Here is a 17,267-nt window from a genome sequence, read left to right as displayed (position 1 = left end):
GCTGCTTGTGAGTGGTCACACTTATTTGCAAAAAGGAATGTCCCCAAATCACCGTATATGTTCAATATATATGTACATGGGATAAAAGATCACAGTCAGTTCAACTGCCATTACCTTTTACTACCACCAGGGCTTCCTGTATCCAAAGATAAAAACCCTTGATAAATTAGATAAATTGTCTGCATGGAAACACAAATTCCATTCTCTGCTTAGTTTTCACACAAAACTATGCATATGCACATCTAATAAATGAGACCCCAGGGAGGACAAGTAAAATAACTATACTTGGACAGAGAAACTAAAAGTACTTAAAGTAAATTGTGACAAGCAATCAAGGAACAGAACAGCACTTGCTGGTTATTTAACCCTATCACTGCATACAAGCATGGGAACATTTAATACAAAGCAGGAGAACATTTCCCAGCACCACAAAGAAGAAATACTTGAAAAGAAAACTTTCAGAGTGTGTTTTGTGAAATGGAGCCAGCAATAATCGACTAATCACAAAGCCATCAAATGATATCAGTGATCTGAAGTCACCTAACCGTATTCTGTTATTCAATACCAATCCATCATTACCACTAGGAACAGGGAAAAATCATGTTGGATATACCCATACTAAAAAGTATTCTAGTAGCAATGTCTTAATAATGAACATATCCAAAGAAGGTCAAACGTACAGCAAGGTTTAAATATCTGAAATATTGTTTTTCTTTGATAGCACCCGTTCTATTAACGTGTACCTTCTTGATCAGGAACTTTAGGCCCATTATCTGGCAATTTCTGTCCAGACGTCCGTCTGTAATCTAATAAGCGTGTCTTAAAAACTAATGTTTGAATGCTTGAAGGTTTTAAATAGTGCTATCGTTGATTTTGGAATTGATCCAAACACAGGCCACAGCAGGGTCAAGTGTATGAAGTAGTTTTTCTACAGTAGCCACCATCCTGTTCGAAGTATATTTTAAGTGAGCTGTAGGAATATGCGCTAGTGAAAGAAAGTGCCAGACAGAGGAATCCTTGTGGACATCATTGGCATCGAGTTCTACTTAATGGTATATGGCTCCAGTCATTGACATATAGCCCGTTCTTCTTAAGAAACCCTTAAGAACAATTATATAATTTAATAGTATATTTGTTATAATGTATATTGCAAAGCTCTGTATGCTCATTGTCAGCAGTTATGTGTGTAGCACATACAGTACATGGTTTTCATTTAATGGAGTGTAAAGAAATTTAATTTCTGGAATGTGTATGACTACTGTTTAGTTTACAACATTGTGCACATTTTTTAAACTTATCTTTTATGACAGAAAATAAGACACAGTAGCTTTTTTTAATGGATTTGTGATCACCATGTTTAGTTTAGATACATACAAAGGCTATGTACACAAATCAATAATCCTTATATCAATGCAATATAGAGCAGCGGTCCCCAAAGTTTTTTGCAACACAGACCAGTTTAACAAAACTGGGTGTCACGAACATAACTAAACACAACAATGATCATATAATATTACCATTATACATACTGTATGACAATAGTAATTTAATTATTATATGTATAATGAAAATGTAACTCAACTCACTATAATGCAGAATCATTGGGAGCTTAATTTATTGATGCATAGGAAGGAAACGAGAAAAGACCAAAAAAAAGGTTTAGACCATGAAAGTCAAGGGAATAGAAATAAAATAAAAATAAAAAAGTTCACCCGATGATCTGTGGGGATCCCTGACGAAGAGCACCCAGATTTTCTAGGCATGAACAGAGCATCGTTTAATAATCTCGCTAAGGACTTTTAAAAAAGTATCCCTCTAATACAATCTGGGAGTGCTTTAGGTGTGAACAAGGCCCCACATATAAAACTAGATGGAATTTATAAAAAGTTGCCAAGAATTACAATCTTAAATATTCAGTTGAGATGAATAATAATCGCAGTCATTACACATCACTGGTTCAAGCCTAACCATAAGTGCCAAAGCCAGGCCTTTTTGGCACTAATGCAGTTTACTGAGTTACACTCAAACTTTGTGATTGCATTGCAAACCGGAACTCTTTACTATCATAAACTACCAAAACCTCAGCTCTAAGTCACAGCAAATCAGGTTTATTTGTTTAGTTTGATCAGAGATCAGATTTAGTTGTTTCCTGTATGATGAACTAATAAGCAGAAATCCTAATGTTTATACTGTAGGAAAAAAAAACCTCACTGCGCATGCGTCAGCGTCCAACAGCACGGCGGAGAGACGTAACAGTAAAGTTTGCAGAAAAGAACAAGATCTGGGTAACTTTTTACTCCCGACATGGCGAGGAAACAGCACTGCTCCCTCCTCACAGCTTCAGTCAACACTCATGTCACCGAGCATTAGCCCCAGTCCCTGTCCCTGGCTCTGACCGTCTCGCCTGTGACACTGATAGCAGACAATTTATTTCAATCTCCTGCCTGAGTGTGACCCATCCCGCTTTAACTAAGTGACATTTACAAAAAGCGTGAAAAATTACATACAACCCACAAGATGCCCGTCCATGTTCGTTCTTAACGTTCTGTTCTGCGCCATTTGACAGTAATATGGAAACGGCCTGACGTCTGCCTTGTTTGTCGCCAGCTCATTAGCTTCCACTGCATGAAAAGCGTTAGCTAGCCACTTAGCCACGAGCGCTAGCTAACTGCAGCAGGCTAGCTAACACTGCTGCTCTGCTCTTCCGTTCAGCTAAGTAACGTTTCCATACATCTGCGGGAGATATGTACAGCAAGCGCCTCAGCGATCACAAATGTTCACTATACACTATATATTGCACAAAAACAGATGCTGGTTCTGTTGTTTTAATAGTTACAGTGGCTCGAACAGTAGTGAGGGTTTGTGTTGTAACTGACACTGAGATATTTCCTACTACCTTTCCGCCGTGTCCGGGAGGAAAGCCGATGACGGTCAGGAGTGACGGCCGAGCTGACATCACCAAAAGTGGCCACCGCGCAAGATCTTCAGGCTCCGGGAAACAAGAGCTGCGAATCCCCCCGCGATCGGAGCACGAGTAGAAGCACGGGCAGATCGGCGGCGATCAAAAACGAGACGCTTTCACAATCGCCCTCGCTCGGCTCGAGGCGGAAGAGTCCCGTGGAAGACAGCAGCAGATCATGATTCCGCGATCGGAGACGACGGGGAAGGGCAGGACATCGCCTTCATATCACACACCATAGGTACCACACAACACTCAAACGCGCGCACGCACTCGCACGCTCACACACACACACACACACACACACACACACGCGCGCGCGCGCGCACACGGGCGGACGCACGCACGCACATAGAAGCACACACACAGCAGCTGATGGAAACGATTCGCACACCCACTCGAACCTCGTTTGATCAGGTTACCCGGGTTGTCTTGTACACTGGAACAACTACAGAACCTAAACCGGGTTTTTTTTTGCCAATCAGGTGCAATGATGCATAAAAATCCTTTAATGTAATTATGTATTATAAGTAAAAATGAGAACCAAAGTAAAATTACACGCTGTTACTTATTTCTTTTATATAAAAATAATATCAACGGCAATAATAAAAATAATAACAATTATATAAAAAATATGTATTATAATTGAATTCAGGTGTTCTAATCACATTCATGGTTACATAAAACATAAAGAACCTGGGATTGCAGAACGCTTCTACAAGAAAGAACTGTGATGGGATGCCACCTGTGCAATAAGTCCAGTCTTGATATTTCCTCCGCTAAGACGCATAGTGCACAGAGGTCGCCAACTTTCTGCAGAGTCAAAGCTACAGACCTCCAAACTTCATGTGGCCTTCAGATTAGCTCAAGAGCATACATAGAGAGCTTCATGGAATGGGTTTCCGTAGTCGAGCAGCTGCATCCAAGCCTTACATCACCATGTGCAATGCAAAGCATCGGATGCAGTGGTGTAAAGCACGCCACCATTGGACTCTAGTGCAGTGCAAACGTGCTCTTTGGAGTGACGAATCACGTTTCACTGTCTGGCAATTCGATGGACGAGTCTGGGTTTGGCAGTTGTCAGGAGAACGGTACTTGTCTGACTGCATTGTGCAAGTGTAAAGTTTAGTGGAGGGGGGTTATGTGGGGTTTTTTTTTCGGGAGTTGGGCTCGGCCTCTTTGTTCCAGTGAAAGGACTCTTCATGCTTCAGCATATCAAGACATTTTGGACAGTTTCATGCTCCCAACTTTGTGGTAACAGTTTGGGGACAGTTGGGCCAAGTTTCTGTTCCAACATGACTGCGTACCAGTGCACAAAGCAAGGTCTACAAAGACATGGATGAGTGAGTTTGGTTTGGAGGAACTTGACTGGTCCTGACCTCAACCCGATAGAAAACCTTTGGGATGAATTAGAGTGAAGACTGTGATCCAGGCCTTCTTGTCCAGCATCAGTGTCTGAGTTTACTACAACAAAAACAACAACATTATTTATTACTATATATATATCTCATATCTCATAGTAATAAATACTGTTGTTGTTGTTTTTGTTGTTTGTCACAGCGGATAAAACATAAAACATGAATGCCCAACCTTGTTAAATGTGTAGGTTTTTCTGAAAATCATCTCTTGAACTAATATTTTGTTAAAACACCTTTTAATTATAATACAGCACACAGTATTTCTAAATAAAAGTCTACCAACTTGATTAGGCAACTTTACTCCACTGTTCCTTACAGAAATGCCTAAGATCAATCAAATTGCAAGGGGGTTCTTTTGTCCACTGTCCTTTTCCAGTCATTCCACAGATCTTCAATAGGATTTAGTTCTTGATGGTGTCATTCTGGAACATTAGACTTTTCCTTTCAAAGGCATTCTTTTGTTGACTTGGATTTGTGCTTTGGGTTGTCATCATGCTGGAAGGTAAGAATTTTGGTCATGTTCAGCTATCTAATTGAGGTCTGCAGATTTTGTGCTAAACTAGATTGTGATTCGGGATCCATTATTGTCTTTAAAATCCCAGTTGAAATTAAGTAGCCTGACTGCATGCACCTTGGTTATGGTGTTCTAATCTGTCTTAATTATGGGTAATAATCTGTCTTGTTTTTTTGGCAATCATAGCTTTTAGAATTCTGTTTAAGTTCTACATTGGAAAACAGAAAGCACTGACAAAGTCTAGTCAGGGTTGAATTTATTTTCTTATGTGAAAGGTCTCTCTGTCTAGCCACTCATCATATAGTAAAGACGTGAAGAATAGGAGAGATTGTTGTCACATGCAGGGAGTGTCCAGTACTTGACCGATATTCCTATTGATGCTTTAATATTGCTGTAGGTATCTTGACAGCCTCTGTGATCTATGGTCCTGTCATCAATTTAGGAGACACATCCTGTTCCTGGTGATGTCACTGTGATGTGCCATTTTCTCCACTTGATGATGATGATGGCTTACATGGGGTTCCATAGTACATTTAATGTTTTGGAAATTGGTTTGTACCCACCTGCAGAGTAATACCTTTTGACAATAAAATCCTGTACTTGTTTTGTAAGCTCTTTGTGGACCATAGCTTCAGCAGTTGGAAGAAACTTTGAAGGTAGATTAGAAATGAAGAAGATAACAGCTGATCTTTATTGTGAGACTGATTACAGCCATTTCATTGATGATGGGCTTATGATAATTACTTTTGAGCATTGGGCTGAATGTGATTTATACAGTTTGAGTAACAGCCCAATTGTTACACACTTATGTAACCAGGCTATTGTAAGCATACACAATGCATGCTTTCCTAACCATCCACAAGCAACCTTTAACAAAATACTTATAACATGTACCACGCTACCATCCTGTTCTTCCTCCCAATGTACCCTTCCTATGTGCCCTTCCCATGTACCCTTTATATGTTTTCCTACCATGTACCCATCCCATGTTCACCATGTATCCTTCTTATGTATTTTTGTGTATTTTCATATATCTTTTCTATGTGCTTTTCCCAAGTACCCTTTCCATGTGCCCTCTCCATGTATCCTTCCTATGTGCTTTTCCAAGTACCCTTCCCATGTGCCCTCTGTTTGTATCCTTCCTATGTACTCTTCCTATGTACCCTTCCCAAGTGCCACCCTTTGATACATCCTCTGGGCTTCTCATATTTCCTTCCCATGTGACCTTCCCAACCGCCGTTTTATCGTTTACTTCTCTTATTTTTCGATAATAATAATAATAATAATAATAATAATAATAATAATAATAATTATTATTATTATTATTATTATTATTATTGTTATTATAATGTGATTATTATATTTTTAATGCACATATAGTATGTTGGTTAAAGAGACTTTTATTTATTATTGCACATTCTTTATGGTTGTTACATAACATATATCATAGTTGTTTCAGTTTACCAATCCTTAAGCAGTGGTTAAAGTTATTTCACATATATCTTGTTGTGTCTTATAGCTATTGCACATACTTATTATTAAGTGGTTTTTCACATTAAAGGTGGATTAAAAAAAAAAAAAAAAGCTGTGCTCTTTATGGTTAATTTTTTTTTTTACATCATATAAACCTTATCATTTCAGCAAGGCCTTTAACCCTCAACTTCTAATTTGTATGAATGAGATAATTTGTAAGTCATTCTGGATAAGGGAGTCTGCCAAATGCTGTAAATGTAATACACAGTTATATAATTGTTCTGCTATATATGTTTTATATATATATATATATATATATATATATATATATATATATATATATATATATATATATATATATATATATATATAAGACACAGTATAATAAAGATCTCCCATTCCTAGAGAACTTCCACTCTATTCGCCTCTCTCATTATGATTAAAGTCTGCTTTCAAATAAAATGATAGCCCTGCTGTTTGATGTTATTCTTGTATGTGGTATCCTCTTCATAGGCATGTGGTGCTAGTAATGTGAATGAACGTGTGATGATTGGGTAGACCGCACTCCACTCCCTCCTTATTTCACAGGTGAGCACTCCCTCTGGTGGTGCAGGGAGCTGGAAAATCTCGAAAACAGCAAAAATAATCGGTTTCATTGAACTGTTGGAAGATAAATCCTCATCTGGAAATGAGGGGGTGGATGTGGAAGTGTAAATGTGCAGATAAATATCTTCTATACAGTAAATTAGTCTCTATGTAGGTAGTCTGATGTAAATGACAGCACCTGAGTAATCAAGCCTGTGTTTATTTGTGTGTGTGTGTGTGTGTGTGTGTGTGTGTGTGTGTTTTAAAACATTCTATTCCAGCAAACATTCATGATAATAATAATAACTGCATGATGTAATGTAGGGAAATGGCTCCGAGGTAAGCCATGTGCAGAATTTGTGAATTTCTTTGGAAGTCAAAATTAGCCAAGGCTCTGTAAAACTAATTGTTGCTTTCTGAAATGCCCCTAAAAAGTCTTTTCTATTTCTTCAGGAATCAGTCGTCTCATTTTGCCCTCCATAGCTGTTGATGCACAGTCTCTAGGTTTACTAAGCTTGAGAAATGATGAACCGGGTAAGTTTACTTAGCTGAAAAATGTTAAGGTGGAAAAAAGACAGAAAAGACAAGTTCTAGAAGTCCTGCTTATGCTCTTTAAATATGTAGTTTATGAAGTATATTTTATTTAAATGGGGTGTATTTTCACAAATGTCTATAAATAAAAGTAATCTAATACCTGCTGTCAGCCTCAGGGATATTTAATTTATTTTTTCATAACAGAAATGAGTTCTTGTCTAAAGAGAACGCATGAGACGCATGATGAGATTCACAAATAATGATCACCTCAGTGTTAAATCACTTTGAAACATGGCGCATTATGTGCAGTGACAGAGATGTTCAAGGACACCAAGAGCAGTTCTCCTCCTCTGCTGAGATCATTTCCTTTTTCTACTCTCTGCCTCTTGTCCTTTTCTTTGTGTCCAGCACCTTTTGCTGTTGTGTGCCAGTATAGCTACAATGTCAATTAGGCAAGGAGATGAGAGCTAAAGAGAGAAACCTAACAGGCATGAAAAGATGAATAAAGGAGGAAGTGGAAGGTTAAGATTAGAGGAGAAGAGAGGCAAAAAAAAAAAAGAAAAAAAAACAGCAGGAATGAAAAGATCCTGAGGTGTGGTGATAGAGAGAAAGAGAGCTGTGTTGTCATGGAAACTGGCAAGGATCTGAAGACTAAAAACAAGAATGGAAATTGGTTTACCCCCAGAGAGAGTGACGGAGTTAGATAACAAGATGGGAGAAAGGGAATAAATTATATAAAGGTAGTGTGGAGAAATGTGAAGAGGGAATTGGTTTAAATTGAAGAAATAAGCTCAAATGATTATCAGGGAGTATGAAATGACCAACCTGTCAAGGCCAAAGGTTAATTGCATCAGCCAGGAACAAAACATAGTTTGCACACACTCAACAAATGGCTTAAATTTGTACATGCTGAAAGAGAACATTTGTAACACTATTAACATTTCCTTACAATCAGCAGCAAAAAATCCATGACTAGAGTAATTAAGAGGTCTTACTAATTAGGCTTCATTTGTGTTGTGTGGCTGTGTGTTCTTGCCTTCATGGGTGCATGCAGCAATTGCCTTGTTTGTCTTTTTACAAATTTAATTAATCTTATTAAAGGGGAGCCATCCTCAGGAGGGCTCGAACTTCTCCTGCAATTCATCACATTTACTGCCAACAAAAATGGCAGAAGGTGTGTGTGTGTGTGTGTGTGTGTGTGTGTGTTCATGTGTGTGTGTGTGTGTGTGTGTGTGTGTGTGTGTGTGTGTGTATATATATTTATATATATATATATATATATATATATATATATATATATATATATATATATATATATATATATATATATCTCATATCATTGTTTATTATAGATGAAAATGATAGATTAACAGTTTTTAACATATTTGCCTCCAGCTAATATATTTTTTCTTTTAATTCCAGGAATCGGTTAAGTGTTTCTTAGAAAGCATTAGTAAATTATTTCCCAGTGAAGGGCATCTTTAAAACAATGCATGGTTAGCACTAAGAGTGCTCATTGAAAGTCTTTTTAAAGAGACGTAAAGTTCACAACACCTCACACTGCTGAACCCGTCATTTTTTCTATCTAAATATTGACTTAAAAACGAATGAGAGATCAATGAAGAATTTCTTTTTTTCTGCTTAATAGCCCTGTGCCTGTTTTGATTTTCTTACCTCCTTTCAATGCCTTCAATCACCCACCTCCTTTTTTTTTTTTTTTTTTTATTTATTAAAGAACATCTCAATGCTTTATTGATGTCCTTTCAGCCTCCAGCCCACCTACTTAGTCACTTAGGACCGCACAGAGACACAAAGCAAGCGGATGTATTTTGACACCTAGAGCTGCTGGAATCCCATCCCTGGATGCCATGCTTGCTTATGGTCTAGCTTGATGGGTTGGTTGCCTGGCAACTAGTGGTTTCCGTGGTGACAACAATTTCCTCTGCCACTGCGTCTGTTACTGAGAAATCTGCTGGCCCTGCACACAAACTTGTATACACATACACAGTATATAGCTAAACATATAATTAAAGTATATATATATATATATATATATATATATATATATATATATATATATATATATATACAGTAAGGAAAATAAGTATTTGAACACCCTGCTATTTTGCAACTTCTCCCACTTAGAAATCATGGAGGGGTCTGAAATTGTCATCGTAGGTGCATGTCCACTGTGAGAGACATAATCTAAAAAAAAAAAAAAAATCCAGAAATCACAATGTATGATTTTTAACTATTTATTTGTATGATACAGCTGCAAATAAGTATTAGAACACCTGAGAAAGTCAATGTTAATATTTGGTACAGTAGCCTTTGTTTGCAATTACAGAGGTCAAACGTTTTCTGTAGTTTTTCACCAGGTTTGCACACACTGCAGGAGGGATTTTGGCCCACTTCTCCACACAGATCTTCTCTAGATCAGTCAGGTTTCTGGCCTGTCACTGAGAAACACGGAGTTTGAGCTCCCTCCTAAGATTCTCTATTGGGTTTAGGTCTGGAGACTGGCTAGACCACGCCAGAACCTTGATATGCTTCTTACAGAGCCACTCCTTGTTTATCCTGGCTGTGTGCTTTGGGTCATTGTCATGTTGGAAGACCCAGCCTCGACCCATCTTCAATGCTCTAACTGAGGAAAGGAGGTTGTTCCCCAAAATCTCGCAATACATGGCCCCGGTCATCCTCTCCTTAATACAGTGCAGTCGCCCTGTCCCATGTGCAGAAAAACACCCCCAAAGCATGATGCTACCACCCCCATGCTTCACAGTAGGGATGGTGTTCTTGGGATGGTACTCATCATTCTTCTTCCTCCAAACACGTTTAGTGGAATTATGACCCAAAAGTTCTATTTTGGTCTCATCTGACCACATGACTTTCTCCCATGACTCCTCTGGATCATCCAAATGGTCATTGGCAAACTTAAGACGTGCCTGGACATGTGCTGGTTTAAGCAGGGGAACCTTCCGTGCCATGCATGATTTCAAACCATAACGTCTTAGTGTATTACCAACAGTAACCTTGGAAACGGTGGTCCCAGCTCTTTTCAGGTCATTGACCAGCTCCTCCTGTGTAGTTCTGGGCTGATTTCTCACCTTCCTTAGGATCATTGAGACCCCACGAGGTGAGATCTTGCATGGAGCCCCAGTCCGAGGGAGATTGACAGTCATGTTTAGCTTCTTCCATTTTCTAATGATTGCTTTAACAGTGGACCTTTTTTCACCAAGCTGCTTGGCAATTTCGCCGTAGCCCTTTCCAGCCTTGTGGAGGTGTACAATTTTGTCTCTAGTGTCTTTGGACAGCTCTTTGGTCTTGGCCATGTTAGTAGTTGGATTCTTACTAATTGTATGGGGTGGACAGGTGTCTTTATGCAGCTAACGACCTCAAACCGTTGCATCTAATTTAGGATAATAAATGTAGTGGATGTGAACATTTTAAAGGCAGACTAACAGGTCTTTGAGGGTCAGAATTCTAGCTGATAGACAGGTGTTCAAATACCTATTTGCAGCTGTATCATACAAATAATAGTTAAAAAAAATCATACATTGTGATTTCTGGATTTTTTTTTTAGATTATGTCTCTCACAGTGGACAGGCACCTACGATGACAATTTCAGACCCCTCCATGATTTCTAAAATAGCAGGGTGTTCAAATACTTATTTTCCTCACTGTGTATATATATATATATATATATATATATATATATATATATATATATATATATATATATATATATATATATATATTAGTATATCAGATTTATTTTATGTCAATTTCAGGAGTGTAGAATGTGCTGTGGAATAATTTGTTGAACAGAGCACTAACTCTTACATTTTGCGGGTTCTTAATGAGGTTCATGTGTGTTTAACTAAAGTAATTAAATATTAAATGAATATAGGTTATTGGAGCAAAAGGACATTTAACAGAATGCAGAACTTCAAATAGAACTACCATGCATGCAGTAACTGCTGCACAAACAATGTCTCAGTATTAAGGTTTCTGCCAAAAATTGGAAAATCTATTTTAATAAATTAATAAAGGATTAGAACAAATGAAATTCCCAAACAGTAAATTGGTAGGTATTTAGACCCCATCTGTCTTTGTGCACTATATTGCTATAGATTAATGGATCAATTTGTTCTCTTTTGCAATGTATTACAATTAAAAAATATAACTATTAATAACATTTCATTTTAATGATATTTAATTTCTTTCATTTGTTCTGTTCTTTGGTACAAGAACACCTTTGGCAGCAGTTACAGCTTTCCTCTTTTTGGGTACAACTCGACAAGCTTTTCACAGCTGTATTCAGGCAATTTCTCAATGCATCCTGCCAGATCCTCTCAAGTTCACAGTGTTAGGAGAGTGTCTGTGAACTGCAGGACTCTCTAATGCTATTTAAGCCTGAGTTTTGGCTGGGCCACTCAAGAAACCTGTCCCCAAGCTTTTGAATGCTATATCTTTACCTCAGTCTGTGGGCTTGTGTGGTCTGAAGCAGGTTTTCTCTTAGGACAACTCTATACTTGGTTGCAGTGATCTTTCCCTCTGTTTTTTTTAGTTGCTGTAATTCACAGCAGAGAGAGAACGCATGCCATGCCTCTCACCCAAAGAACATGGCCAATTGCGTACCCATGTCACCCTTCCACAGATGGTTGTGGCATCATTAGGATTCAAACTTGCAAAGTAGGATTAGACCTTAATCAGATTAGAAAAGTCTTTTGGAGTACCTTATACATGCCTTTTACTCAGGAATGGCATTCATCTAAACACTGTACCATACATGTCTGCTTGAAATTGTATATGTAGTTTTAGCAGGATTACTGAATTTGTCCAGACAGCACACAGAATTTTACTTGCAACCTATGCTTCAGGAAGCACGTTTTAGATATGTTTCTATTCTCTTTCCTAGAGTTGCTTATCTTTGTGTCTGGCTCTAAACTGATGCATATTGTCTTCGATGTTTGCAAATATTTGCAATTGTAGTTCACACAGGTTGAAAACAAACTTCTTTAATTGATAACTAAGAGTGTAGATGTTTTTTTCTCACTAGATGAATACAATTTCTGTAGCTGTAGTCTGATCCTGGTATTCTCCAAATAGGTCCATGCAAGCAGATGTGCACACACCTACAAATGTTCTACACTTATTACAAATATTTTGCTTAATTCCTGAAAGTTATTATAAACAGTGTCCCAAGAGTGTCCAAGCTATGGAAAAATGTAAACTATTTTAACAAAGTATCTTTTAAAATGTCCATACTTGGATTATATATGTACTGTATATATACAGTCATGTGATAAAGACCTCACGTGAACAACAACATGTGACATATTACAACATTATTTATTGTACAAAAATAAACCCAAAATCAGGAAACACTGTGTGAAAAATCTGAATACACCATATGGTGTTTCAATAGCTTGTAAAAGCACCTTTAGCAGAAATAACTTGAAGTATTATTCAGCAGGGAAGTATAAACTTTAGCAGGGTTATCCAGGCGATCATGAACTACAAGACAACTTCACCTGCCTGAGACCATGATGCCTCCCTCCCAGATGCGCTGAATGACTTCTACGGCCGGTTTGTTGTGCAGAACAATGTGGCAGCAAGGAAGACCACACCTCCTCCCAATGACCAGCTACCAGTGTGGTCCAAACCGTTCCACGGACAATGCCATCGCCACAACACTCCACCTGGCCCTCAACCACCTGGACAATAAGAACACATACGAACGATTGCTGTTCATAGACTTCAGCATTCAATACAATCATCCCTCAGCACCTGTTTGAGAAGCTGAGTCTACTAGGCCTGAACTCCCTCTGCAACTGGATCCTGAACTTCCAGAATCTGAGATCTCAGTCAGTCCAGAGCAGGAACAGCATCTCCAGCACCACTACACTGAGCACTGGGGCCCCTCAGGGCTGTGTGCTCAGCCCACTGCTGTTCACTCTGATTACTCATGATTGTATAGCAGTGCACACCTCGAACCACATCACCAAGTTCGCAGATGAATGGACCGTGGTGGGTTTCAAGACCGACAATTCGGCATACAGAGAGAAGGTGCAACAGCTAGTGTAGGTGTAGGGCCAACAACTTGTCTCTGAATATTGGCAAAATGTTAAAATGACAATAAAAAGCTTCTTGACTCTTGACATAAAGTCTTGCTTTTATTAGTCTCTCACATTATTGTGGAGAATAATTTCGCCTCAATTTTAAAAATGTTGCTTTGGTTCATTGAGGTTTGTGGGCATTTTTTATGTACAGCTTTCTTTCCCACAGCATTTCAGTGAAGTTGAAGTCTGGACTTTGATTTGTGTGTGCTAGGGATCAATGTCCTGTTGCATGATTTAAGCTTTAGCTGTCAGACAGCTGGCCTCATTTTTGACTCTAGAATTCTTTGGTATTCAAAGGATTTGTGCCAAAGTCCTGTGGCAGCAAAACAAGCCTAAATAATTACCCCTCTACACTGTGCTTGACAGTTGATATGAGGTGTTTGTGTTGATATGCCGTGTTTAGTTTTTGCCAAATGTGGCATTGTGCATTATGGCCAAACATCTCTACTTTGGTCCTATCGGTCCAAAGGACATTAAACTGTGTTCTTTTTACCGAGAAGAGACTTTCCCCTGGCAACCCTTCCAAAAAAAAACATATTGGTCACTTATACAATTGTTCTGTAATGAACTTTCACATTTAACATGCCAACTGAGGCCTGTAGAGTCTGACATTTAACTTTTTTTTTTTTTTTTTTTATCTTTTATTTCTTGTGGTGAATTTGCTGGGATGTCCACTCCTCGGATAATTCCCAAATGTCATTCTCTTGTGAATAATCTTCTCAATTTATAGAGAATAATTTGCTGCAATGACCTTAGCTAAGAGTTCTATAAATACATATATTATCACAGTTCCTCTCTTTTCTTTGTCATCCCAAAAAGAAAAAAACATATACATTGAAAGATTTACTGGAGTAGTAAAATATGCAGTACGGTTGTCAGGTTACCAAAATTGTTAATTCCAACATCAGAAGTATCACAGTTCTTAATACTAAAATAATAATTTATCCAAAGATCTGTGACATTGTCTCATCTGTATTCTTTAAATGTATCTTTATGTTTCTGAATTGCATAATGACACAAAAATATATCTGGTGTACTCAAACTAGTCTGAATATGGATAAACAAAGATATGGCCTTTGTCTTCAGAATTCCTCAGCCACTCAGAGAAATGAGAACAGGGGGGAATTTTATCTCATTAACAGTTAAAAAGTTTTGACAGCAACATGGAGGCGATCAGTAAAAATATAGACTAGTGCCAATTTTTTTAAAAGGTTTTTATATTAAAACAGAACCAGTGACACATCTGGTATTGGCAACCTAAAGCTGAGAAAGAGTCAAAACTATCTGACATTTTTTACAGGCATGTATTACAAAGCCTAAAACCCACATTCATTTGACCTGCTGCATTCAGGTAGAAAATATAAACTTCCAAGGAACAACTTCAAAAAAACATCTTTACTTCAACACTTATCTATTTTTTTTATTAACCTATTAATGGTAATATTTATTTTTGTTTTAAGACAACTTTGAATGCTTTGAGGCTTTTATTCTATTTATTCAATTTTATTTCATTCTGATTCTGATTCTTTTGGTCTATTTGCTCACTCACTCACTCACACACACACACACACACACACACACACACACACTCACTCACTCACACACACACAAACACACACACACACACACACACACACACACACACACACTCACTCACTCACTCACTCACTCACTCACTCACTCACCCACTCTCAGTATTCACTTTATCATGGTAAGTGGAGTGTTGGATTCACATCTGATCCCAGAAACAATAGGACCAAGGTGACATGCCAGTCCATCACAGTGAAATCCATGCATACACTAAGGATTAAGTACATGGCTGTGCGTAATAATACAATTAGAAACTAAGTTTAAAATGTCTCTAATGCCCTCTAGTGGCTGGGTGCAGTAAAACCCTAAACCCAACCGAATTACATGTAAGCAGATTTAAAAAGCCCAAACTTACATTTAAATTTCCACAAATGATTTTTAATTTTTTAATTTTTTGCAGTAATCTTGATATCTCCTCTCTTACTTTAAATGTGTTTTATAGGACCTATTTGATCATCATTAAAAACCCAAGGTAAAAACCCAAGGTAAGACAGTTTTGGGATGGGATGATTTAAAAGATTTGGCAGTCTACCCTCATTATTATTATTATTATTATTATTATTATTATTATTATTATTATTATTATTATTATTATTATTATTGCTGTTGGTGGTGGTGGTACTATATACTATTACAAATACTCTTTATGGACAAAACCTGACTTTATTGACACCTGTCTTTTCCAGTCATATGTGGTTCTTATCCCAACTTTCCCCTAAACAAAGCTGGAGGCGCACATTTGAAAAAATTTGTGTAAATTTCCCTTTATTTGTAAGAGACTGAGACCTGTTCAAGAATGAAGATGCTCCTGTGACTAAAGCAAGTTTTATGAAGGTATGGTTTGAAAGGGTTGAAGTGGATGGTTTTGACTGGCCTGCTAAAGCTCTCTACTCAACCCTAGTGCATTAATGGCATTTGGCAGACATATTTGAATACTTTTGCGACATACATTACCTGACTTTTCTAATGTGCATGTGGCTGAATGAGTACAAATCTCCACAACCACACTATAAAATCTGGTGGAACAGATTCCCTAAAGAGTCTAGGTTATTATAACAGCGAATGTGTACAAAATGGGAAATGGGAAAAATCACATACAAATCTTATGGTCTCCATATAGTTTATAAAAACTTGCCTTGCTGTATTCCTGTATGCATTTTTCTTGTCACTGAGCAAAGACAAAATTAAATGACGTTTGTTCAAAAGAGAATAAAAGTTATGTAAAAGTAAAAGTTCTGTCCATATACTTACTCTGTATGTACAAATTCTTAATCACTGTACTAGTTGACTTGACTAGTTAAATCTGTGCGAATTCCTAGATAGCGATTATACTTTTAATTTATTTGCACTGTATCCTAACAAGCAAGTTGTCATTTTTTAGAATTGATTTTCTTTGACTTGAAACCAGTCCCAAAAATGAATCTCAGCAAGTGTTGAAGGAGTAAATAATGTGCAGTTAATAATGTGTCTACTGTGATTTACTCAGGATAGTTAGAGCCAGTTGGAATTTCAAAACATTGGCCCTCTTTTTCAATAATGCATTATAATCCTGACACTCTAGACAACATTTCAGTTTTTGTTCAAGTGATGTTTTGAGAGAGAGACAGAAGAGAGAAAGAGAGAGACTTTATAATATTATACAATACTCTGTAAAAGTTTCAGGCGGTTGTGGAAAAATGCTTCGAACTGAGAATGTTTTCATAAATTGCAGAGTGAGCAGACAAATCCAGACGAAATCAATATTGGTGTGACTACTCTTTCAGTTCTTACACATTCAAACATTTGCACAATTTGTGCACTTGCACAAAGTCAGGGATTTTGTGGGATCAGAGTCAGGTGTGTGATAAGGCAATTATACCAAGCAGGTGCTAATGAGCATCAATTTTATATGCTGTTTGAAACACAGTCATTACCTGAGAGAGAAACAGCTTTGTAGGAGGCTCAAACAGCCAAACTCTGCTCCTAAGATGAGGTTGTGGAAGATGGTTTCATGTCACATGTCATACACCACAGAAAGACACCAAGAGCACAGCAACAAGACAACATTTTTTTCAAGCAGACTGGGGTTT

At 37.7% G+C, this 17,267-nt stretch overlaps 1 protein-coding gene and 1 long non-coding RNA gene across 3 annotated transcripts in view; one reads left to right on the top strand and one right to left on the bottom strand.

The window, feature by feature from the left end:
* The window catches only part of bcl9l (bcl9 like), a 44,103-nt gene extending 40,583 nt beyond the window's left edge, over window positions 1-3,520 (bottom strand). For both annotated transcript variants that reach the window (XM_046865167.1, XM_046865168.1), the window contains exon 1: window positions 2,897-3,520. The gene's annotated coding sequence lies outside the window, so the exon portion shown is untranslated. The remainder of the gene's footprint in view (window positions 1-2,896) is intronic.
* LOC124396155 lies at window positions 3,081-16,179 on the top strand. The gene is made up of 3 exons (XR_006927735.1): window positions 3,081-3,200; window positions 15,641-15,683; window positions 15,885-16,179. It is a non-coding gene; the product is annotated as an uncharacterized LOC124396155 (long non-coding RNA).
* Window positions 16,180-17,267: the final 1,088 nt, after the last annotated feature.

The sequence above is a fragment of the Silurus meridionalis genome, chromosome 13, assembly GCF_014805685.1.
Source record: "Silurus meridionalis isolate SWU-2019-XX chromosome 13, ASM1480568v1, whole genome shotgun sequence".
NCBI lineage: Eukaryota > Metazoa > Chordata > Actinopteri > Siluriformes > Siluridae > Silurus > Silurus meridionalis.
This window is presented reverse-complemented; position numbering and strand designations above follow the sequence as displayed.